At 39.2% G+C, this 23,815-nt stretch overlaps 1 long non-coding RNA gene and 1 pseudogene across 1 annotated transcript; one reads left to right on the plus strand and one right to left on the minus strand.

Moving 5' to 3' along the window:
• Positions 1-1,106: 1,106 nt before the first annotated feature.
• Positions 1,107-3,761, plus strand: LOC120292242. The gene is made up of 2 exons (XR_005550027.1): positions 1,107-2,001; positions 3,481-3,761. It is a non-coding gene; the product is annotated as an uncharacterized LOC120292242 (long non-coding RNA).
• Positions 3,762-14,605: 10,844 nt separating this feature from the next.
• LOC104439054 lies at positions 14,606-18,322 on the minus strand (annotated as a pseudogene).
• Between the last annotated feature and the right edge of the window lie 5,493 nt (positions 18,323-23,815).

Below are 23,815 nucleotides of genomic sequence, written 5' to 3' on the forward strand. Positions count from 1 at the left end.
CCTGCCACCGCCAGCCTTCGCGGCCGCTTGATCTCCGACCTTGGGATCACGCCGTCCTCTGCCTTCACGATCCTCTGCTCCTCTGTTTGTACCCTCCTCTTTTCTCCTTTTTTGCAAAAGCATGGATGCTGTGAGGGGAGGAAGATGATCTGTGCATGGGCCGGGTTGAAATAAAAGGAGATGGGCCAGCCCAAGTGCGAAAAAAGAAAAGGAAAAGAGATATGTGGGCGAGTCCATGCACGAAGAAAGACCCATATACTCGGCCTCATTCGATTTTTATACCTTTTAATGAATCTTTTTTTCTATAACTTTTTTATGGCAATTTTGGAAAAATAAAGACCACTCAATATGCCATGCAATAATGAAATCACGATACATTTTAATGATTTTTTTTTTCTTTCTTCTTCTTCTTTTCTTTTTTTTTTTATTTAAATTTTTTGTAATAATTTTTTTTTTTTTGATAAATTTTAAAACTAGTGATGCAAATGCTCCTAATGTCTATATGTGATGCAATTTTAGTGAAAATTTTTTGTTAAGGGGTTAGAAATCAATCCCCAAATTTTCAATGCAATTAATAAACACTTAAACAATCACCAAAATTTAGGTGTCAATAGTCATTTGCCTTAAAAAATTCTGAAAACTACCAAGTACTCTAGGTTACGCTAAAAACGCATCGAATGGAAATTAACTATGAATTTAAGTCCGATTTTGGAAATAAAAGATTCTATCATGTCACAATAAATTCTAGGAACGTCGAACTTAGTCTCAGAAGATTTTTCAAATATTCTGAGATTTTTACGGAAAATCATTCGGACGTCGCAGAAAATTAATAGAAATTCGTTTGGGATTGAATTTAAGTGAGTTTGGACTTTCAAGCCAAGCCTTTGGGTGTTTGGTACTTACAGAAAATTCTAGGGATTTATCTTCATCGAAATTGGACTTCGATTTAGAGATTTTGTGGATAAATTGAAGAATTCGGATCTATGGTGAGGGCAGCATATTTTGGCATCAATATTAGATTTATTGGTGGAAAATTGGTGGGAAAGTATTGGGGACCAAGCATTTATGTAAGAAGATATTTTATTTTACTTTGGGTCCATCCTCATCCATTTCTTTCCATCTTCTCGAGCAAGTTTCACTCGCCGACTCCCCCCTCCTTTCTCTCGAGCAACTATCCCCTCTATCAATTTTTCCTGCAGTCTTGTTTTCTTTCTCTTTTCATTTGCTGCTCCCATTTTTAATTCACTTTCTCGGCAGCCCCATCTTCGTTCAATCCCCCACCGAAAACCAGTCGTTCCCCACTCACGCTTCAGCCCCACTAATTCCTGCTCACCACCGAAGCATCTCTCTCTCTTCATGCCGTTCCACTGAAGTCCCTCGCACCTTCAACGAGTTCAACGCCAGCGAGCTGCTGCCTTCGTCCATCTCCACGTCGACGCTGCAGCTCCACTTCGGCTTGCCTTCACCGGTCAACAAGCCAGCGCCTCCTCCACCAGCGTTGATTTCGTTGACCCTGCTAGCCCACGCAACTGCCTGCCACGATCGAAGCCCAACTCTCCATCTTGTTGACCGCAGCTCCTTCGCACGTTGTCCAGCTCTGAAGATCAACGAAGACCGCTGCAGTTGCCACGTTGAAGCCATCAGCCACCGAAGAAGCCCGCCGAAGTCAGCCCACGCATATTTTTCTCCCAGCCCGTGTCTTTAGCCCATCTTCTCTTCACCATTTGAAGCCGAAGCCCAGCCCAGTCCAATTGAAATTACACCAACAGCAGCCCACAAGCCCAGTTGAGTTCAGCGAAGCCCAGCCCATCGTTCAGCCCTCAAAAATTTCAGATGCCCAGATCAAGCTCAGCCCAAGAATTTCAGTAGGCCCAAGCCCAGAATTTCTGCAGGCTTGCAAAGTTTCTTGGCCCGGCCCGAATGTCCGCCAACGCCGCCAGAAATTTGGATTTCGGCCGCCATCGCGTCGCTGTCGCGGTGTTCCAGTCTTCGCTTTGCCAAGTGAGTTTTACTCACTAATGCTTTCTTAGTTTGCTAATTATACTTAAGGATTGATTATATTTAATTAAGTGTAATTAGGTGGTTAGATTAGTTTAGAGTAATTTAATTAGTGATTTATTGATGCATGTTAGGTGTTTGGTTTGTGTAATTAGCCAATAGAGACGTACTTCTATTTATCGAATGCATCTCGGGATTTTTCCCAACCCGTTTCAGGCTCCAATCAAGCATTACGAGCCTAAATTAGATTTTTAGTATTTATTTATTAATTTTCGAAATTAATTTAATTATTTATTTATTTTCTGGAAATTAGGCAGGGATAGCCAACGATTGGAATTTTATGCTGATTTTTGTGACACAATCCGTTTATTTAATTGAGCTTTATTTTGTGCTGAATTGAATTATTTGAGAAATTGAGAATTATTCTTTAATTGAATAATCTTTGGTTATTAATTGAAAAATAACCGGCGTCGGTTAATAGTGCCAAAAATATTTTGGTGGACTATATAAAATGGTGAGATTTATGGAAATAAAATTATTGTATTTTGGCTAAAGCCGGTTGTGTACCCACACATGATATTTTTATCGGGAATGATGAAATGGGGATTTGATTAAATGATCAATTTCCGGCATACTATAAAAGCATGGCTGACAACTTCTGGTGAGCATATATATTATTTTTGGCATACTATAAAAGTATGGCTAGCAGCTTCTAGTGATCATATATATTATTTTCAGCATACTATAAAAGTATGGCTAGTAACTTTTGGTGAGCATATTTTATTTTCAGCATACTATAAAAGTATGGCTGGCAGCTTCTGGTGAGCATATATATTATTTTCGGCATACTATAAAAGTATGGCTGGCAACTTCTGATGAGCATATATATTATTTTCGGCATACTATAAAAGTATAGCCGGCAGCTTTTAGTGAGCTATAGTATACTATATTGATAATTGCGGTAGCTTTTGGTGAGCATATATAATATACTTATATCTGGAATTGAGGCAAGTTCTGGCGAGAATAAATCTATAGTATATTATCTCAGTAATTGAGGCAGCTTCTAGTGAGTTATATTACCTATTATCGGCTTATAATAAGCAGTCCTGGTATGATCGGACTTATAAGTAGTATTGATTGAAACGGCCGGAGAATGGTCATCGTTGACATGTAATCAACTAAGTTAATTGATCATTACTTTGATTTGATATCATGAATTGATTGATCAAATGGAAATGACTATGAGTGGTCTTGTTGGCGTGTGATCGACTAGGTCAATTTGATCGATGCTTCGATCAGTGATGTGATTGCTTGGGTGCCTATTGAACTGTGCTAATATGCATGTGAAATCTGAGGTCAAGGTAAGTCCTCTAACCCGTGCGTGCATAAACAGCCCGATTAGCATATTAGTTTACTAATCGAGTCTTAGGAGATAGAACTTGCTAAGCCATGATCTCAATGGTTATTAAATAACCATTTCAGGACCCTAATGAGGAGCCTGAGGAGGAGGAATCTAAAGAGGAGAACTCTAATGTGGAACCAGATGAGAAGGAAGATTTTGGAGAAGAAGATGACCATGAGGAGGATCCTGAGTATGACCCAAATGAGAACTGAGATCCCACCCTATTTTGCCAGACCTTGATTATATGTTGATAAGTGTTAGATCAGACCCCTATGAATAGTATTGCATTATATACTATGAGGTGCTTGTATAAAAGAGTGGTTATGAATTTCAGTATGAAAATTATGGCCTTACTTTTCTATTACATTGTTTTATTGTTTGGGGATTTATAATTGCTTCCGCATGTGCTATTGAAAATGAAAGGGTCGGTGATACGTAGTCCCGGATATCGCATTTTAAAATCGACCAAAGTGTGAAGGATGGGCACATGACCGAGGATCGGGGCGTGACATGAACTTACTGAGACATTGTCTCACTAGTTATTATATAACCATTTTCAAGTTCTTAGATGGTGTTGTGAAGGACCGAAGCTCCAAAGTCTGGGAATGTGGAGACTGAAGAATCGGCGAACGTGTCTGACTAATGGGTCATAGGACAGTTCCCTTTTTGTTGAGCCGATGTTTTGTAAACAGCTTGATGTTGTAATTAAACATGTTTGTTTATAAGATGTTTGTTTTGGTTTGAAAATTTGGAGCCCTACTTTCCTAGAACATTGTGTTATTGTCTGGGGATTATTTATCTACTTCCGCATACGCTATAAAATGAATGAACTGGCGATGCGTCCTAGGATGTCACATTTTTAATTGACCAGTGAGGGATGGGTGCGTGCCCGAGAATCAGGGCGTGATAGGGGAAGAGAGAGAAAGGATATCATCATAGACTCTAGATAATATTATCACAGATCTCGAAAACAAACAAAAAGAAATGCCCATGGGATGCTGCAAGCACCTGTGGACACACGAAGCGGAGGGACCCTTATTTCCTGCTCCTAATGTTTCTGCAGCAAACGGACTTTGGCAAACCGAAAAGACACATATCAAATACTCCATGTACATGAATAAAAGCATTTGCTTTGGAAGTCCACAGGTGCTATCCACTTGCCTCTTACATCACATTTCTAGTTATTACGTAACAGTGGATACATTATATGTTCTACATAGTCAACAAGCTTTCTAGACCAGATTTACATAAACATGAAGCTCTTCACCAAAGAGTTTAGGCACAGCAACTTTTGCTTAAAAATATGAGCAGCTCAGGACTCTCTCTCTCTCTCTCTCTCTCTCTCTCTCTCACACACACACACACACACACACACAAATCTGTAGACAAGCCCAAAAGAAAGACAAGACAACATTCTAAAAGAATTGCCGAAAGTAAAGGTGAGCATGTTTCTTGAGTAGAACAATAAACCTGAGAATTAGACCCATGGAACCGGTTTGGTACTAGCTTGGAACCAGTTTAGTATTAAGTTCTAGAATATATAGGGTAGATTTCAAATTCCAAAAATTGGATAAATTGTTCCGACAAGTAGGTTCCCAATGGGTAAGTTCCATGTTCCAACAAGAACCTATAATAAATCTTTCTATTTCTCTTGTTTTATGTCTTCGCACAATGTTGTGGCATTCTATGGCGTCCAATGATAAGTATGTAATATAAAACCACTAGTCTAAGCTTCCATTTTCGGCAATATCCATGACTGAGACTTTTGCTTTATTAATATTTCATAATCTTTGTGTATTTAAATATGAGTTGTAATTAGTGGATTGTAATAAATAGTGGTCATTAAAGATGATGGTTCACTACAATCATTCAATGAAGAGTACATGAGGAACCTAGATAGGCCTTAGAACCAATCTTTGAACTTGTGATAAAGTATGTTTCAGGTTTCAGGTGGAACCTAAACAAAATCAAGAATCGCTCATTCATACCCTAAAGCACCTTTGAGAATGGGAAAAAAAAAAACAACAACAACAACAAGAGTGCTGTAGACAAGATTACAATATTCGAAACATCAGTGAAAATTATTTTGGTATTATAATCTTTTCACAATCATACTTGGAGGTCATCAAGATTGTTCCCAATAATGGGCCTCATTAGATGCTCATATATCAGGTTTTTAATTTTACTTGCAGTTAGTTGCAAGCATATATGCTTTCTCCCCACAGCATCCTGGTCACAATTGTGAGATTAGATTAGTACCCGCTTATCTTGTATCATATTACACGTTATTCTAATTGGAGTCACCAGTGAGCCGTAATGCGCCATGATTTGCTCACCTTCAAATCATGTTCCTTGAGAACCATTGGACAAACTTGGACCGCCTTTTGTGGACAGAGATGACACAGGGAAGCTATTGGAGAAAGGAACTAAGCTCATTCAAGCACGATCATGTGACGTTGCTATTCTTGTGGTTTTGCTACAATATTGCAGAGAAATTTTGTTGGAGATGATCACAGATACCATTGATGGTACAAGAGTCGGCAGCTAGAAGGTAGGTAGTATCATCAAAGACATAATAACTCTTGCATACAAAGTTATCCATGATTAGATCCCATCGCTTAGAAGGAATTCCTGATTTACTGGCCCAATACACAGTCACAACTTAAGTGCTAAGTTGGAAATATCAGTCTTGAAAATTATGGTTAATTTGACTCTGTAAGTTGATATTTATCAATGAATGAACTAACACTTTTTCAGGAATAAGAAAAAATGAATACCTTGGGTGAGTTACTAAAATGGAAAAATTTCTCACGGAAAATGCTCTCATCTCAAATTCTGAATGTGAATACCGTAATCTATTTCCGTTCCTAGCCAAACAAATTACTAACTACTTCGTTTCCTATACAGTAAACAAGACCGCAACCAAAAGTGAAAACCAAGAGCTCATCAGTAGATCCATGATGGTTATACTAATTTCTTGGCCATGTATTGCTACACAACTCATATATTGTTATGAATCCAGAGAGTTACCACGGTGACCATCAAACTGCAATAAAAAAATAAAAGGCGAGGACAACGTCCGTGCGACAAATCATTTGACAAATACTCCGCTTTGTCTGACGAATCCTGATTAACATATTAATCCCAACCTTTTGCTAGTCAGTCTATCATGCCTTTGGAAAATAGAAGCACATAATTCTCCATTCACTAGCAACCATAGTGTTAGGGAAATCCCTTATGATGTTTTGAAGATGACAAAATAAATCAAAGGCTACTAACATGTTTGATGGTTGAGTAATAGACCATGCAGATAATAGAACATGTAAAGGATATTGGTAAAGTCTGAAGACGACCAGAAGACTGAACGTAACATATGTCCAGAGTATATTCTGAAGATTTCTAGACTTCTGTGTCAAAGTCTGAAGACTGCGAGACTTTAGTGTCAAAGTCTGTTCTACATCGTAAGTCCGCTACTCGACTAATTCCTGCATCGAACGTGAATGCTGAACCGGAAGACGACTCTATGTTTGAAGCTGAACCGGGTACGAGACCTTAAAGTCTAGAGACCCAGATTGTAAAGTCTAGAGACCCAGTTGTAAAGTCTAGAGACCCAGATTGTAAAGTCTCAAGACTCATATCGTAAAGTCTCAAGACTCGGACTTTACATCCAGATTCGATGAATCGTAACTCAAGCCCAATCATACAACGGCTAGTGATCTGGTTTGGATTCCACATCAAGATTGATTTGATTGAAGACAAGATCTTTCTATACGAAGAAGCTTTACTTATGGAAACCAAGATTTCGTTTGTATGGGCGATCGGAATCAATTTGGGATTTTACCTTTGTCACTCAACGGCTACCAAATCTTCTAAGATACTGAGCTGTCCAATGGGTATATTGGAAGACGATTCTCCGGGATGCTGTCCAACGGTAGTTTGGAAGTGGAGGAGTATTTAAGGAGATCATGGACCGATGAGCAAGTAAGAGACAGAGCGTAGAATTTATAATTCCAAAGTCTAAGCGACTTTAGATCATATACTTGTCTCTTGAGAGCTTAAACGTTTGTAATCGTGAGAGAAATACCAAGAGAGTGACTTAGTGAGATAGTGTGATCTACTAAGTGTTTGCACTCGGAGTTGTAATCTCTTGTTGATTGCATAGTGGAATCCAGCCAAGAAGGCTGTTATCGTGGGAGAGTGGACGTAGGCTTGGATTAAGCCGAACCACTATAATTTCTGTGTTCTTATTCTCTTCCCTAACTCCTTTATTTTGTTCATACTAGCACTATCAATTGGTATCAGAGCCAAGTGCTCGGTTTATAAAAGTGTTTTTACTTTTGAGCTAAAGATTCTTTATGGCTAGTATGTTGGCACCAGGTCTTATGGAAGGGCAAAGCAACACAAGGCCACCATATTTCGATGGAAGAAAATACAAGCAGAATGGCCAGAAAAGAACAAAAAAGAAGAAGATGATGAGCAAGAAAATTTATGCTTGATGGAACATTCAGAATCTGAGTCTCACTCAGACATAGACTCAGAAACAGAGTCTCATTCAGAACCAGACTCAGAATCCGATGAGGAAATCAAGGGGAGAAATCGAATCCAAAAGAAAAGGAAAAGAATCGTGATCACCTCAAAAAGGCAACAAATTGAGGGGAGCTTTGATCAATTATGGAAAAATCTTTTTTGATTGATCGTGATCTTATTATGGATGGAAGGAAAGGTAATTGTGTCAGAATTTATTCTACAAAATCCGGTTAGTGCATCTCTTATTACCTTTTGTCATTAACAAATCTCATATTGATATTATCATTTTATTATGACAAAAATGGTACGTGAATTTTATGATGCATCCGTGATTTTTATTGGATATTTACTGATATAATCGAAGTGAGCTATATTGCATATCTTTAATATTCGATAAAAGCTGATTTTTCGAAATTGTGATTCATGCAAGATATTGTTATCATTCTCTACGTGAATCCATTATCGCTTTTTGATTATGACAAAAAGGGGGAGAAGATATGAATATGCATATGTGCTGATTGGTTGATATTATTTATTGCATAATATTGAGCTGCAATTATTTTCTATCTTCTGATATCCTTTGATTTAAATTTTTAAATCTGCATATTCAGAGATTGTTTTGTCATCATCAAAAAGGGGGAGATTGTTAGGAAATCCCTTATGATGTTTTGAAGATGACAAAATAAATCAAAGGCTACTAACATGTTTGATGGTTGAGTAATAGACCATGCAGATAATAGAACATGTAAAGGATATTGGTAAAGTCTGAAGACGACCAGAAGACTGAACGTAACATATGTCCAGAGTATATTCTGAAGATTTCTAGACTTCTGTGTCAAAGTCTGAAGACTGCCAGACTTTAGTGTCAAAGTCTGTTCTACATCAGAAGTCTGCTTACTCTGACTAATTCCAGACTGAACGTGAATGCTGAACCAGAAGACAGACTCTATGCTGAAGCTGAACTGGGTACAGACCTTAAAGTCTAGAGACCCAGATTGTAAAGTCTAGAGACCCAGATTGTAAAGTCTAGAGACCCAGATTGTAAAGTCTCAAGACTCATATCGTAAAGTCTCAAGACTCAGACTTTACATCCAGATTCGATGAATCGTAACTCAAGCCCAATCATACAACGGCTAGTGATCTGGTTTGGATTCCACATCAAGATTGATTTGATTGAAGACAAGATCTTTCTATACGAAGAAGCTTTACTTATGGAAACCAAGATTTCGTTTGTATGGGCGATCGGAATCAATTTGGGATTTTACCTTTGTCACTCAACGGCTACCAAATCTTCTAAGATACAGAGCTGTCCAATGGGTATATTGGAAGACGATTCTCCGGGATGCTGTCCAACGGTAGTTTGGAAGTGGAGGAGTATTTAAGGAGATCATGGACCGATGAGCAAGTAAGAGACAGAGCGTAGAATTTATAATTCCAAAGTCTAAGCGACTTTAGATCATATACTTGTCTCTTGAGAGCTTAAACGTTTGTAATCGTGAGAGAAATACCAAGAGAGTGACTTAGTGAGATAGTGTGATCTACTAAGTGTTTGCACTCGGAGTTGTAATCTCTTGTTGATTGCATAGTGGAATCCAGCCAAGAAGGCTGTTATCGTGGGAGAGTGGACGTAGGCTTGGATTAAGCCGAACCACTATAATTTCTGTGTTCTTATTCTCTTCCCTAACTCCTTTATTTTGTTCATACTAGCACTATCACATAGTAATCCAATAAGACAAAGTCTTTTGTTGTTTGGATTAATGGATAGTGCTTGTGGTTGTTGCAACCCACTAACGTTTCGTCTGTTCTATAGATCGGTAAGACAGCGACCTGAGTGATTCTGATTCCTGTTGGTCCTGGTGCTTTTATGTAGTGTCCGAGTCAAACGGCCAACCTTTGAATCTTGGCCATGCCCTCCAATTCTCCGATGGAACAGCTTTTGATTCGTTTTCTGATGTTCGCCTTCTGGATGATGAGCAAATTGGTCTTTTGGTGGCGCAAGTGCATGCGCAAACTTTCCACAGCGTTGACCCAACAACAGCAGGTCGAGCCTTCTAGATGGGTAAGGAAGATAAAACTTGGTTTACATCGAACCCCCACACGATTGAACTAAACCAATCCTCATCGCAAGTTCCAGCACATCCTAAGGTCTGTAACTGATGGTCCTAATGAGCCCTGCGCATGGAAGGGATCTATCTCGGACAACATCAGGCGCTCGGCTTCTATGCTTTTGGAAACTTACTAATTCAATAGTAGGAGTTATCGACACAAAGTTGCTGGCACTACCAGGATCTACCAACGTGTATTACGCAAGTTACTATCATTGATACGCTTAGACATGCTTAGTTAAACAAGCAAATGTGTCACCCATGTCAACAACGCGGTTAAATGCATTTCAAGAGGTTAACACGCAACAAATAATAAGCCTCTAGTGTATATGTTAGAGATATTTAGGATAATTCTGATGATTTTCTGTATCTCTCAAGGTTGCACCTATATTTCTATTTGATTATATGTATCTTGATTAATATGTTATCTTATTTAGTCATTTCATGAAATCTATAAATAAGTTGATATAACATTCGTTTTAACATATCGAAATATATATAATTACTCTTTTATGCATATCTTTCTTATTTTCTCAACTTGAAATCAGAGTTAGTCGATCTTGAAGTGCACTGACTGTACTTGCACTCAGTGCACACCCAAATACTCATCCAGAGCTAATTTTGCTTCTTGTTATTATTATTTTTTCCATTAAGTCTTAATATTGTCCGCTCAACATTGATTTTAACATTATCCAATAGCCAACAAACTTTTGTCCACCTAGTCAAATCCATTTTGTGTTTCAGTGCCAATCGCAACAGTCGCATCACTTAGTTGAGCCCTTCATGGAGGTGGCTTTTCTTCCATTGTAAGCTGCATCACTCAATAATTATTTTCCCAAGCCAACTGCATAGGCCACTTGATACTACGATGCCAGCCATATACGCCACATCGCTCAGTTACTAGTTTGCAGCCAGCCGCATCAGCCGCTTGTTGTTTCCCTCTGATTCTCGACGTTTTGCGTGTCATTTCAAGAGGCAACACTGTCATTAGGCTTGTCACTCTCAAACCAACTTGGTCTAGAAGTTTTGCCACGAACAACTATTGAACACCACCTCATCTGCTGCGTTTCAACCATTGGACACTGTTCAAACTTGTATTCAAACTCAAGTTGACATCTTTAATGCACCTTAACTTTGAGGGGACGTTTAGAGATAGTAGAATAATTGCTGATGGTTTTCTGTGTCTCAAGATTATATAAATATCTCTATTTGATTGTGCATATCTTGGTTAATATATTATCTTCTTTATTTATTTCATGGAGCCTATTAAATAAGGTGATGCAATCTTCATTATGACATATCAAAATATATACAATTACTCTTTTTCATATATCTTTCTTATAGGCATAGTAAATTATTTAATTACTCTAACACTCCCCATCATGCTTAATCTATTCTTTTGCATAATACTAAGCAAGGAAATTTAATTGGAGAGGTAAATTGGATTTGAAAAGATTTGAACTCAAGATCTTGTGTTCTAATACTATGTGAATTCAAGAAGAAAAGCCAGGCAAAAGTCAAAGAAAGTATCACTCATATGTGCGCAATACCTCTTCATGCGCTCGTCATCCAAGCATGCGTAATGGAGCCTCAACAATCACACTCTCGTATTAGTCAAGATAGTCGGAATCTACTGTTCAATCGCAGTAAAGTCACAAAGAACAGGAGAAGTGGACTACCCCATTCAAACACGGCGGCCACAAGTTCATTGCTGAAGCTGGGTTGATGTGAGAGAGAGAGAGAGAGAGAGAGAGAGAGAGAGGATATTATCATAGACAATGGAGAACATTATCACAGATCTCGACAACAAACAAAAAGAAATGGCCATGGGATGCTTCGAGCGCCTGTGAACGCACGAAACGGAGGGACCCTTTGTTTTCCTACTCCTAATGTTTCTGCAGCAAACGGATTTTGACAAACCAAAAAGACACATAACAAAAGACATATCAAATACTTGGTGTACATGAGTAAAAGCATTTTCTCTGGAAGTCCACAGGTGCTACCCACTTGCCTCTTATATCAACTTTCCCATTTCTGGTTATTGCTTAACAGTGGATACATTATCTGTTCTGCATAGTCAACAAGCTTTCTTGACCAGATTTACATTAACATTAATCTCTTCATCAAAGAGTTCAGGCACAGCAACTTTTGCTTAAACATATGAGCAGCTCAGGACTCTCTCTCTCTCTCTCTCTCTCTCTCTCTCTCTCTCTCTCTCTCTCTCTCTCTCTCTCGCACGCACGCACGCACGCAAATCTATAGACAATCCCAAAAGAAAGACATGACAGCATTCTAAAAGAATTGCCGAAAGTAGAAGTGAGCATAGTTCTTGAATAGAACTAGAAACCTGAGAATCAAACCCGTAGGAACCGATTATATACTAGATTCTAGGATATGTAGGGTAATTTCCAGATTCCAAAAATTGGAGAACCTATTCCAACATATTGGTTTCAAATGAGTAAGTTCCAAGTTTCAACGAGAATCTAAAACCTAGAACCTATAACAAGTCTTTATGTTTTCTTGATCTATGTTTTCGCGTGATGCCGGGGCATTTTATGACATCCAATGATGAATATGTAATCTAAAACTACTAGTCTAAACTTCCATTTCCGATTATATCTATGAGTGAGATTTTTTCCTCGTTAATATTTCATAATCTGTGTATCTAGACATGAGTTGTAATCAGTGGATTTTTAGCAAATGATGGTCATTAAAAAAGATAATTCACTACAATCATTCAATTAAGAGCACATGAGAAACCTAGATAGATCCTAGAACCGACCTTAAACCTGTGATGAGGTAGGTTCCTGGTTTGAGGTGGAATCTAAATAGAACCTAGAACCACTTATCCCTACTCTAAAGCACCTTTGAGAATGCAAAAAATAAAAATAAAAAACACAACAACAACAAGAGTATTGTAGAGAAGATTACAATATTTAGAACATTACAAAGTGAGAATTATTTCGGTATTGTAATCTTTTCACAATCATACTTGGAGCTCATCAAGACCGTTTGCAATAATGGACCTCATTAGATGCTCATATATCAGGATTTTTAATTTTAGGGATATGTGCGCTAGAAGTATTAAAACTTGTCACAAAAGTACAATCAAGTCTTAAAATTTGTCAAATTAGTACAATCAAGTCCTTCTGTTAACTCTATCCATATAGACTAACGGAAAATATCGACGTGTCTTTTTTTAATATTTTCTCTCTCCTATGTGGTGATGACGTGATTAAAACATAAAACACTAGGCTAAAACAACGTCATTTTTTAACTAATTTTTTAACCATAAGCTTAATATATATATATTAAAATATATATATTAAAAATGGAGTAGAGGTAAGGGCAGAGACCCTTGCCACTACCGCCGCCGCCATTGCCCCATCACTGAAAAGGGCCAACGGGGGCTCGGCAAGGGCCGACAAGGGTCGCCAGGGCCTCAACCAGGGCTAGCAACCTCACCTAGATCTTGGTTGAAGGCTGTAACCCTCACCCAGATCTGGGGGAGGGTCGTCGAGCCCTTGCTTGCGGTTGGCGAGGATCGCTGACCTTGGCCGAGGCCTCGGCGATGGGGGCAACGATAGCAAGGGCCTCCACCCTTGCCTTGGCTTTTTTTTTTTGTGTTTTTAAATTATTTTTAATTTTATTTAATTAAGCTTATGGTTAAAAAATTCAAATTAAATCCAAACGATGTCATTTTAGTCTAGTGATCTATGTTTTGGTCACATCATCGTCACGTGGGAGAAAGAAAAAATTTCAAAAAAAAAACTACATCAACATTTTTCATTAGTCTAATTGGACGAAGTTATAAAAGGACTCAATTGTACTAATTTGACAAGTTTAGGACTTGAATGAACTTTTTTATAAGTTTTAGAACTCAATTACATTTTTATGATAAATTTTAGGATTTCTAGTAAACATATCTTTAATTTTACTTGCAGTTAGTTGCAAGCATATATGCTTTCTCGCCACAACATCCTGGTCACAATTGTGAGATCAGATTAGTACCTGCTTGTCCTGTATCAAGTTACACGTTATTCTAATTGGAGTCGCCAGTGAGCTGTAATGCTCCATGATTTGCTCACCTTCAAATCCTCTTCCTGGAGAACCATGGAGACAAACTTGACTGCCTTTTGTGGACAGAGATGACACAGGGAATGTCATGTCCCAAACCTCGAGCGTGCGCACATCCATCAGCGGTCGATCATAAACTACTTTGTTTTCTAGACAGTAAACAAGTTTAGCTACCACAATCAAAGGTGAAAGCCAAGAGCTCATCAGTAGACCCATAACAGTTATACTATCCTCCTTTCCATGTATTGCTGTACAACTCATAAAGTGTTATGAATCCAAAGGGTTACCATGGAGACCATCAAATTGCAATGATAAGGTGAGGACAGTGTCCAAGTGACAAATCATTTGACAAATAGTCCACTTTGTCTCACAAATCCTGATTAACATATGAATCCCAACCTTTCCCTAGACAGAATATCATACATTCGAAAAATAGAAGCACATATTTTTCCATTCAATATCCAACGATAGCAATCCACTCCTCTTACAACAACAGTACAACAGCAGCAAATGTAATTGTTGGTATATAGCAAATGATCATATATTTATGTATACCAATATGAGTACACAATAAGAACACTAAGCAGGGGTCATACTCATACATTGGAGGAGCCCGTATTCTCGAGCTTAACATTGTTAAGCCGCTCGAGAGCCAGAATGAGCGCTTGAATGCCGAAATTCCCCTCCCCATGAGCCTTGAGCGACAAGTAAAGCTGCTGAGCAAGCGCCAAGCCTGGCAATGCGAGCCCCATCCTCTCACATTCCTTCAGGCATACTCCCCAAATCCTTCGCAAAATGGTTCACGTAGAACCTGGCCTCAAAATCCCTCTGCAGTATCCTGTTCCCATGTGAATCCAGCGACTTCGAGCCTGCAGCTCCGGTCGATATCGTGCTTACAAACATCCCTACATCGAGCCCCGCCTTATAGGCATAAACCATGCCCTCCACCAGCCCCACCATCGTCGAAGCGATCGTGATTTGGTTCCCCAATTTCGCGAACTGCCCCTTTCCGGGGCCGCCCATGTAACTGACCTTCCCCATCACGGAGAACAGGGGCTCCAGACTGCGGACCGTCGTGGGGTCGCACCTGCGAAGATCGCGAGGGCAGCGTTGCGGGCACCGCGGTCACCGCGCGACACGGGGGCGAAATGGGGGTATATGTGAAGGGGACTTTGAAACTAAGATCACCGGAATCATTGACATTAAAAAATATCTAACTTTTATTTTTAAAATGAAAATTTTGGATGAAGTAGATACATTCTCACATATTAAAATTAAAAATGGTAGGGGTTATTTTTTGTGCCAAAGTGATGACATGAAAAAGATGTTAAATATATTTAAACATCTTGGCTTCAGAGAAAATGGTACTTCATTTTTTTTATGACCCTGGAACCCCCGTACAATCGATAGCCGACGAGATAAACCAGCGACGGCGCTAGCTCAGGACCCACCATTAGGGTGCCACACTTAAAAATCCCTAACAACAGCGCTGGGATTCGAACTCCCCCCTCCCAGATGAGGGTGTGAGAGTGCAAAGCCAACGCTGCTGCTGCGGGCGGTGGTAAATGAGTACTTCATTTGATTCTACTATTAAATTAAATTATAATACCGGTAGAATAGTAGCACAACTTAAATATGCGAGTGCTATAAGGTCTTTAATATATGTGAAACATTGTAATAGACCTGATATTGCTTATTTTGTGTATAAGTTGAGTAGGTATACTAGTAATTTACGTATTGAACATTGGAAATCCATTACCGAAATTTTTGGTTATCTTAAGAAAACTAAAATTTAAGATTGTTCTATGATAATTATCCGGCTGTTGTAGAATGATACACCGATATTAGTTGGATTACAAGTATGGATGATAAACAATCTACTACTGGATGGATTTTCACATTTGATAGTTGTGTTGTTTCCTGGATGAGCAAGAAACATATATATTAGTCAATGATGGAATCCGAATTCATTGCTTCAGCAGCAACTGAGAAATAGCCTGAATTAATTAGGAATTTGTTGTTGGATATTAAGTTATGGCCTAGTCCTCTACCTGCTACTTCTATCCATTGTAATAGTTAGGCTACTTTGGTAAAGGCTTATAGTAGCACTTTTAATGATAAGTCTAAGACATTAGTACGATAAGTAATTAAAGATGGTACCATAACAATTGTATGTAAGGTTTAGCAATATTCTAGCCAAATCCCTTGACAAAGGCTTTATCAAGAAATATGGTAAAAATGACCTCACAAGAAATGAGGCTGAAAGCCTTTAATTAGATCACCAGTAATGGCAACCCAATATTTTCCTAGAATATTACTACTTATGAGTTTTAATAGATGAGAACAAGTTACTGAATGTGATTGTGTAATATTGATGTAGCCTTGATATGAGAAGTCAATATCTTCTGTTACGTTTTGTAGGTTAAATGTATAGTACAAATTTGTAATGTGTTAATAGTAACAAAAACACAAGATCATTACTTTCTAAAGAGCTCATAAAACAGGATTAAACGCAAGGCCATAATAGTGCGGAATAATATAGAATTTCTTGCTGAAATAAGAGGTTAGTATGTGTGCAGTATGTTCGATTATATTATTTAAAAGTACAACTTTAAAACCGAGCTACTTGTCACCTTAATAGAATTTTGATATATTTACATTAAGTAAAGGTTTAACTCGAAAGAGACCTTTATGTATGTATATTAATCTTATTGAAATTTTGGCTGTGTATTTCTAACATTTTATTTTCTACTTTTTGTTTTACAAACAAAGTAGGGAATTGTTGGTAGTTTGTTCATAAAACAAATTAAAAGGTGTCTTGTCCCACATCGAAAAGATGTGAATGCACATGTGATCGAGATTTGACACTAACTAACGATCATTATTTTTTTATTGAAAAATCTGATTTATTTCTATAAAAAAAATAACCATGAAGTCTTATTGACAAAGCACGACTGTTCACAAAGAAATTACGGTTATTTTTTATTTATTACTAATGTAACTTCGAATTTTATACGTCTTTTCAACGTAACTTTTAAAAAAACGTACTTATTCACTTTGTAACCTTTCCCAAAAGGTTCTTTGTTCATTTTGCAACCTTTTGAAAAGTTGGCTCTGTTCAAAAGACAAATATAACTTCATTAGTTTTTGAGATCATTTTCGAGTCTTCTTTTCAAAACTACAACCATCTTATTCAATTATTTGTTATAAAGACCTTGAAAAAAAATATTATAATTGATATCTAGTATTCTAATTTGAGACTTTGTTATATATTGAAGGAAATTTGCTGGTGACCATTGTTGACACCTAAATTTTGATTAGGTTTTTAATTAGGCCTTAGTTTCTTTATTTATGTATTTTTCCTCTTTTTTGGATAAATAGATAATAACAAGAGAAAACAACAAAAAACAAATAAAAACAACAAAACAACCAAAAAAAAAAAAAAAAAAGAAAGCAAAAGCCCGCAGCCTTCCCCTCTTTTTCTCTCCCTCGCGCAGCCCCCCACAGCCCGGCCCGCGCAACCCAACCCTTCCCCCTCCTTCTTCCTTCTCCTTCCTTCTTCTTCTTCGTGCCTCTGTTCATCACGTGCGGCGGCTGGCGACCCACTCAAGGGTAGCCTACGGCAGAGAGGAATGGAGGTAGGCTGCCGAAGGAGAGGACGATGCGCATGCGCCTTCAATGCGTGCCTTTAATGCTAAGATGAGACGTCGTTTAGCTGCAGGGGACCGGTCGGCAAGCCAAAGACCGGGGGTCGAGCCCCTTCGTCAACCAGAGCTCCTTGCCTATAAATAGCGAAGCACCTCCATCGTCGAAGGACACACAAGCCAACAAGCTCAAAGGGGTCGCTGAGGGACTTCAGGAAGCTCAAAGAGCGAGCAAGGTAGAAATCGGGTCGCGAGCTCAAACCACCTCCCTCCGAGAGACTTCGGGAGGTGGGCGCGAGCAAGCCCGAGGGGAGAGAGCACGGCGAACTCGGAGACTTTCCTTTGAGAGACTTCAGGGGAGATTCAAAGAGCGAACTCACGAGAGAAATCCGATAGCAAACTCGAACGACCTCCCTTTGAGAGACTTCAGGGGAGGCCGACGACAAGTGAACCCGGAGAGAGAGGGTCGAGCTGGGTAAGAAGGAGGGGTCGAGGTCCAGATCTGAAGATCCAGGGGCGAGAAGGCTGGATCTGGGAGTCGAGTGCCCTCCGCCGCAGCGCTCGGCCATCGTTGTCGCCATCCGCTCCCCCCCCCCCCGGCACCATCGCCATTCGATCATTGCTGCTCGCCATTCACCACAGCCCCAACGTTGTCACCACCACTATTCGCCGCCGCGTCACGTCTTTGTTGTAGCTAGGTATCAGCCACCGCTCGCCACCACTCGATGTCCCTGTCTACCGCGTCACTACCGTCGCCCCCCGTCCGTGAAACCTAATCCCCCAGCCCTGACCGGCCAAATAGATCGGCTACCGTTGTTGAGTTGTGCTCTCCAGTCCGACAATCGACCGACCACCGCCGTCCTCTACGTAGCTGTTGTCAACGATGCGAGCCGCCGCTCCAGCCCCTCCATCGACGCCGCGAATAGAGAGAAGTGAGAGAGAGAGCCACAAAGCCAGGCGGAATCCGGTCGGGCGCATGACCCGGTTCCCCTAGGGTTTCTTCAAGTGGGTTGGGTTGTCGGGCCGGGTATCCCTTTTTTAATTCAAATAGGCCCAATTCCGGTGTGTAGGCTGAGGTTTTCTAAGAAAAACAAAAACAAAAAAATATGGGCCGAGCCTGCAACGCAGGCCTGTCCGCGTTCTGGGCGGACAACGCAGGTGGGACCCAACCCTGGATCCAACCCGGGTCGTTAAATATATCATATTATATTAATATAATAATATTTTAATAAAAAAATAAATAAAAATTTATTTACCAAAAATATCAAAAATATCAAAAATATCCATATTTTCCCAAAAAAGCCAACAAATGATTTATATTTTCAAAAAGATCAAAAATCCAAAAAATGATTTTTATGTCAAAAAAAAACAAAATGTCAAAAAAATGCTTTTTATGTCAAAAAAAAAATGAGAAAAAGACCCAAAAAATATTTTTCCTCTACAAATGAATGGAAAACCCTCAAAAAATCCAAAAAGTCTTAGGGTTTAAACAAGATTAGGTACCGAAAGGGTATTAGTGATTAACTAGTGTAATCAAGTCCTCGATTCTAATTTCTCTAGTTACGCAGGAGCGAGTATTTCTTCCGATATTTCGCTTGGGTTTCTAATCGACCCACCCCAAATTGATTAGTGGCGACTCCGTTTTAAAATTAATTTATAGGTTAAAAAACTTGGACCATTAAGTCATGAATTGGTGGACTTGGGAGAGTCCAAGCCAAAAGACCTAGCCGAACCATTAGCCTCCTTTAGGTGACCCGCCTTGATTGGGCGCCGAAGAAAAAAAGAGATCGCGACAGCTTGGCGACTCCATTGGGGAGATTTGAGGACTTAGGCCGTTTTATCTTGTTTAAGCACTTTACTGACTTGTTTTTTTTTTTCTTTATGCAGATCAGTAGCTTAAATGTTTATTTTAATTTTGGTTAAAATAGATTGTTTTGTTATTATAAACTATTGTGCATGCTTTATTGTTTTAACACTACACATGGCACACACAACCCAGCCGCCGGACCTGAGCCGCCATAGGATATTTAGGATGGTGTTAAAAAAGATACGGCTTCAAACGCGAGACTGCGTTATGAAGTTGCCTTTTTTTCCCCGAATTTCTTTAGCCGAGGTTAAGAGGGTCCGCTACTAACGCGAGACTGCGACGGATGGATACCTTTCTAATTTCAACAAACCTTCTTAGTTAGAAATCGAGCCACACATATCATACGCATGTCAATGTAATTGTCATCAATTTTCTCGCATGATGTAAGTTTTTTCTTGTGCTTTGCAATTTACTTACCTTCCAGCATATATTGAACAGTCCATGATTAGTCTAGGATTTAATACCATAGTCATTTAAATTTGGAAATAATTGTCATAAAGTTTTTTTAAAAAAAAAAAATTGCAAAAGAAATTACTTTTAGTTGATGTTTTTATTCTCAAGCATGTTACAAAGCTCTTTTCCGCAAGAATTTTCATTTGCTTCAAAAGGGATAGAAGTCTTTTTCAAAATTTGTTGCAATTCATACTTTCTTCGCCTTTCAAATTGAGTATCTTTTTAGTCTATGCAAACATGTCACATGCCTTTTTTTCAATTTATGCTTAGGGAATCTTCTACATGTACAAACTTTTCATAAACAAACAAAAGGGTAGGATTAGGTCGTCATCATGGATTGACTCCCTATTTACGCCTTGTATTCACACACGCTTGTTTATTCATGACTAGGTAATCACGGAATGTCAACGTTCGCCGATCCAGACTCGTTCAAAAGCAAGAGCAAGAATGGCCGAAGAAAATGTACCAAGCCGTATTGCAATTGTGGAAAGTGAAATGAAGCAAGTCTTTAAAGTGCTTCAACAACTTTCAAAGCAGATAGACTCCATCCAGGGCAAACTCACTCCTGCCCTGGCCTCAATCGAGGTATTATTGCCACAATCATCTATTAGGGGTGATCAAGGTGGAGATACCGACGATAATATGCCTAAATTGGAGGATGATCTGCACCAAACCGCGATTGAGATAGTTAAGCCAAACAGTTTGTCTAAAACTGAGCATGACAAACATCTCAAAAGCTTAAGGAGAGACTAAAACAACTGCAAGGCCTCCAAGATCCTACTTTGACAGACCTCTCCATTTATTCCAATGTCAAAATGCCGGAAAAATTCAAAATGCCTGAGTTTGAGAAGTACGATGGCACAACTTGCCCTAGGGCTCATTTGCAAATGTACTTAGTTCGAATGACCCAATACGTTAATAATGCACCATTAATGATATAGTTGTTCCAATCAAGTTTAATAGGCCCTGCCCTGAGGTGGTACATTACAAAGAACATGAATCTCCTCGAAACATGGAGCGAAGTGAGTGAGGCATTCCTCAAGCAATATAAGTTCATAATGGACATTACCCCTTCTCGTGAGGATCTTGAGCGTACCGAAAAGAAAAAGCACGAATCGTTCAAAGAATATGCTATTAGATGGAGGAACATGGCCGCCCAAATCAGTCCTGAACCAATCAATTTCGAGCTGAGAAGGATGTTTATCAAAACCCTCCCCTACGAGTACTGCAATCGAATGGTAATCACAATCACTGAATCGTTTAATCAACTCATTCCAGTAGGGGAGCAAATCGAGATAGGGTTGAGGGATGGTTGGTTCACTAAACTTGCACCCACGAGCAAGTTTAGCATGAAGAAGGATAAAGAATCTCTGGTAGATGTCAATGCAACCTACAATCATTCTCTTAGCAACAGAGAAAGAAGGGCTAGATGATATGACCACCATGTTTGGAGACCTTTTCATGGGCGCCATCAACGAAGGACCGTCAGGGGAAATGGGTGCAGGCCCGCTCAAGTAGAAGCCTTTTTAATTTCCTTGCATACTCCCCTACGTGGGAACTTGTACATCTTTCTTAAGCCTGGCTTGTTTTATTTTCAATATCAGTTCCGCTTGAGGAACTAACTTTTGAAAACACTTTTCCAAAATGTAAATCCACCTATTAAATAAAGTTGAAAATATTTTGCGAGCATGAGGCGGTATCCCAAACCAGCCCAGTGATGCTATCCAACCATGAAAAGAAAATATCATCCAAGAAGAATACTAAGGGCTGAGCTTCCTCATGCTTTCTTCCCCCCAAAGATATATACTTTTGAAAATAAAAAAATGTTTTATTACCAAAAGCTTTCGTCAAAACAAAATGTTAAATTTAATCATATTTGTCTTTCTGACTCACTCACTTCGTGTCTCATAACATCATCCCCCTTGACTTAGTGTGACAGGGGGCATTTGAAGCTGGCGTATCATGTGAACTCGCCAAATTCAAAGACACTCTTCCAAGAAGGCAATGGGGCAAATAGAAAAGATCATCCCATTTCAAAGAAGGTAAGTCTTATTCTTGGAATATAATTTTGGAAATGATGTCCTCTCTCTTCTATTTACAAGAAACGAAAGATAGGACGTAATAGGTACAGGCATACAATTGAAATCAAGCCATCCCCGGGAGCTCTGTGCACTCCACCTCATTCCTATCCAACTCCTTCTCAAGACAGAGCAACATCTTCTTCCCTCAACATGCCCGAGCAACTAGATGTTGTGGTTTCATCAATGGGATTTCTAGCTTCAACAAGCCAAGAAGTGCATAAAAAGAATTTTTCCTCTCTTCCTTTGAGTTGAATACTGTCAACAGGGAGAAAATCTAGACAGTTGAGATTCCATAGAAGCTTGAAGTACATGACTTTGTCCAATGTTGCTAATGGTCATATAGTTAAAGACAGAATGAGAAATTTCACAGAAGGAAGGCGTTAAAGATGAATCAACGACCAGTAATCATGCATACATGGCCACAAATGAGAAAGGCCAATCGAAAGAGACGTCAAACTGTGTCAAGATGAAAATGCTGTCATCAACATTCAAATATCCTTAGGAGCCAACAAATACAAACTATGAGGAAGGGTACATCGGTATCATTTCCAATACTCCCTCTCTCTGAACTCGCTTTTGACATATTTTCCCTATTAACAGGAAGCATTGGGATTCAAGAAACAAGCTTAATGGTTAATTTGGGCAAATCAAGTGACCCATATCGATTTACCTAACTTGGTATGAAAGGACGTGTCGTCCAGGAGCCAAGTCAGTTAAATGAAAAAAGAAGCACCCTACAGACATCATCGGCTCCTCTAGCTGAGTGGTACCCGGAAGAAGCAAAATGGTCCGAAGTCGGGGTTCAAATCCCCGACGCGGCAGTTAGCCGCTTGGTAAAAAAATAATAAAAAAGTTTTTGCTTCTCTTGCGCCTGCAAATTAAAAGAGAGCCGGTGACCTAACGAAGCAAAAGACGTAGGACTTCATGTCCCACTTGCACTTTAGGTCCATCCAATCATCTACAAACTAGTGAAGGGTAATCTTGTATCGCTTCCAAGTTATTCGACTCTTGAAAGAGCTTCTGACTAACATGATCCCTTTTATCTTTGTAGGATCACTTGACCGTAAAAAAATGCGGATAATAAGGAAAGACATGTCAAACTCGATAAGCTCTCATAAGCGAAATGGCATCCCGAGTAATCACCAAAGCAAATGACAGAAAATCTTCATGCCTCAACTCACATTTGATTTTGGCCGGACTAATTGATCTACTTGTACATCTTCTCTTAAGTGCGGGGGCAAAGCGAGATGCACGATCGATTCCCAATCCTTAGCTGATCATTCATGTGTCATATCCCTAATCAATAGGGACAACCATCGACACCCATTTGCAAATAACCCTTTTGATGTTCAAAATCTAACATATTTGGAAACACCATTATGTTAGCCCCTAAAGTTGTCAATAGGGTCTTTTTTGAGTCAAAACCATTCATTTGTTTTGAGAGTACAAACTCCATCACATTTAAAATGCATGCATTTTCCAAATGGATTTTGCATGATGATATTGTCTGTCTAAATCATTCCATTGAGAATTTTAGAATAGATAGCTAATTAAAGAATACAAGATTGATTGAGCATGTTGGATGAGGCGCGTCAGAATGATGACAGGCAAGCTATATCTTACACACAGTCCCCGATCTATACACTTGTGAGATGAGTGCA

The sequence above is a fragment of the Eucalyptus grandis genome, chromosome 3 (genome assembly GCF_016545825.1).
Source record: "Eucalyptus grandis isolate ANBG69807.140 chromosome 3, ASM1654582v1, whole genome shotgun sequence".
Taxonomy (NCBI): domain Eukaryota; kingdom Viridiplantae; phylum Streptophyta; class Magnoliopsida; order Myrtales; family Myrtaceae; genus Eucalyptus; species Eucalyptus grandis.